Raw genomic sequence first — 3,359 nt, forward strand, 5'->3', positions numbered from 1 at the left:
AGATACAGACCAAGCCTGGTGGACCCCCCAGATTAGGCACTGAGGGTCCAGGCAGACTAAGGCAGCTACAGTTCTCACGTCAGAGTACTGGAGATGAAGGAGCTACAAAGGCAGGCAACTCTGGAGATTGTCAGAGGCCCCTTGGATACTCAGGTGAAGACCAATAAGTGCATACTTGTGAGGGAACTGCCCCAAATTGGAGAAAGAACCACCTGAAAGATTAGGGGGAAGAGTGCCCAACACTCACTCAGGGCCAGGAGTAGCTCCCATTCCCTCTGGCCAGAGTAGAAAACCTCACCATTCATAGGGCATCAGGTGCAGTGCTCAGTAGTGAAGCAAAATGTACCCTAGGCTGAATGCTGCCCTGGTCCCACCTGACCAAGTTTATGAGTAAGACACAAAAAGGTCAAAGTGCTTCCAATAACTTTACTGTTTCCCAGCACAAAGCCCAAGAATGTTCCTACGAATACAAAAATAGCCAACACCCAGAAGGTGAAATTTACACCGTCTAGCACCCAATCAAAAATTACCAGACATACAAAGAATCAGGAAAATATGACCCATAATGAGGAGAAAAATCATTCGAGACCAGCCCAGAACTAGCACAAATGATACAGTTAGATGGGGACAACAAGAGAGCTATGATAACTGCTCAAGAAGCTAGAGGAAAGATTGAGCATGTTGAGTAAAGACATGAAAGATACAAAAACTAAACAAATAACCAGAGAACCTTCAGAGATAAAAAGATTACAATGACTAAGGTGGAAAATGCTCTGGATGCGATTAACAGCAGATTAGACACTGCAAAGGAAAAGATTAGTGAACTTGAAACACAGCAACAGGAACTTTCCAAAATGAAACACAGAAAAAAACTGGGAAAAAAAAAGGAACAGCATATCAGATAGCCGTGAGATGGCTTCTGGCCTCACGTCCAGGACAAGACTCTGCTCCTCTGCACCCACCTGGGAACCTGACCAGAGCGGAAGATGGTCCCCAGCCCAGAGGGCATTAAGACAAGGAGGAAAGGGATGTTTGTACAACAAGGGGCAGGTCAGCCAAAGCAAGGAGGGTGTGGTCAAAAGTCACTGCAGCTGGCCTGCCTCACCACCCAGCTGCTCTCAGAGCTGGAGTCCCACTGCACACACACGCAACCACATGTGCAACATACGTGCCTGCACACGTATGCTCGTGTACCTGTGAACACATACACACACTGCACTCATCCACTCCTGCGTGGGGTGTGGAAGACCCCCAGGTTAGGTCAGGGGGGTCTGTGTTCCAGGTGTCCGGCTCCCAGAGGTGCTAACAAGCTCACAGCCCTATATCACACTGACCACTAAGAGGAGCCCTCACAGTGAAGATGGCCGGAGAGTGAGATGGACCAGAGTGGTGATTAGTTGGCCGAGGCAACAAATACCTACCTGCAGCCTGGGAGACCAGAGAGAGGCCGACCTACTTTCAGCCAAGGAGAGGCCAAGGCATGGACCAAGGGCACTGCAGTAAGCATCCCTCGGGGAACCAGGAAATGTCCCTGAGGGGGCAGATGAGGAAGGAGCCGGGGCAGAGCTGGGGGCACAAAGAAGCAGAGGTGCAGGTGAGGCCTGCACCCTGAGAGCCAGCTGGCCGGGGCAGGGGTGGAGGGGCCTCTGTGATTCCGTTTATAAAAGGAAAAGCTCAGTTTCACACACACACGTCCACGTGGAGAGAGGTGCCACATGGCACAGTTTCCCCATTATCACTGCTCAGAATCATACTTAACACCATGCCCTGGGACAAAAATAGAATTCGTTTCAAATATCATTTCAAGAGAAACACAATGTAAATAAAGAAATGATTTGCTAATTAAATCCTTTTTAAATTTAGTATACAATCAAACAGAAACTTATGGAATCTGCAAGTTGGCACGAAGCAAAATTCTTTTTCCTGAAAAATGCAAATTTAGAAGGGGACTAATTTAGCCCCACCATGATATTGCTCTTCTAAATAACATGATCGGGAGATTCCGAACGAAGCCTGGAGTGTGTGTTTTATTCCTGGAGAACGTCTGCCTCTCCCAAAGGAGCAGGAAGCAAGGAAGGCGACCGGGATGACCCTGAGGTTCACCCTGCAGCGCTGTGTCCACAGATAAATCCAAGGAAAGGAACCAAAAGGAGGACAGGCAGCTTCCGCTCTGCAGGAGGGTGGCGGGAAGCGGCTGGTCCCCCTGGTGTGGCACCACATCTCCTCCCAAGGGTTTTGAAAGGAGGAGTATCACCACAGCACAGCAACCCTCCTGGGCCCCCTGCCCTTGCTTCCCAATCATCCCACACCCCAACTGCTCAGAGCAGTCACTGTGGAGCCCTGCCCTCTCCAGCTCCAACCCCAGCTTAGCCCCCGCCTCTGTTCCGCTTCTGTTCCGCGTCTCTTCCCTCCCTGCCCCCCACCTACCAGGCTCAGCCACTCCTGATTCCCCAGGCCAGTCGTCCAGCGCAGGGCTGGCAAAGACAGATGCGTGTCCACACACACATGCCTTTGTGCCCGTGCCCTGTGAGCATGTGTGTGTGTGTGTGTGTGTGTGTCCACATAGGTCCTGTGTGCCCATGTCCCTGTTAAGGCACACGTGTGGACATATGCACACGTGCAAGTGTTTTATCAAATATTTTAATCAAATATATACATTAAAGACAAAGCCATATGCATTTTTCAAAGACATAATCTAAAATTTAAAATGGTTTATTAAAATTAATGGCAAATGCAACCTATAATAAATATTAAAATTTCACATCAAAGTTATTTCAACAAAGTTGATGATTATTTAATTTTCTGACGATTAAATCACTACTTGGAAATGGTATTTTGTTGTGCAAGAATCACTTCCACTCACGCTCTCTGAGAAGGAAGCTTGGACACGTTAGTTCGCCTTATTTTACTAAAGCGCCTCAGCCCCCGGATCCCCCTCACTGTGTAAGCGTCTCCACCCACACCGTCCTCAGTGCACAGACCGCACAGCCGTGACACGACCACCTTCTGTTTCCAGGACGGAGGGTGTTCCCCTGGGGCCTGGGTGGCTGAGTGTGCTTTCATACCCTGTGTGTGAGTGTGTAAGCGTGCCTGTACATGTGTGTCATGAAGGGTCCTCACCATAGTGCAGGGCCCAGGGCAGGGGCCCCGGTGGCTGGGTCTAAGGGTGGTAACCTATGTGTGTTCCAAGCACACACATGTGAGGATATGCGTCTGTGTGCCTCATGTGAATGCATGTATGTGTGCATGGAGGGTGTGCACCTGAGTGTCTGAGGTGCATGGTGCATGCACATATATGAGGGCTATGCCTGTGTGTATATGTGTGTATCACGTGGACGTGTGTGCCTGAGGGCACACAC

Source organism: Delphinapterus leucas, chromosome 8, assembly GCF_059928025.1.
Source record: "Delphinapterus leucas isolate spDelLeu-1000000601 "Yukka" chromosome 8, BTC_Dleu_Yukka2, whole genome shotgun sequence".
NCBI classification, from domain to species: domain Eukaryota; kingdom Metazoa; phylum Chordata; class Mammalia; order Artiodactyla; family Monodontidae; genus Delphinapterus; species Delphinapterus leucas.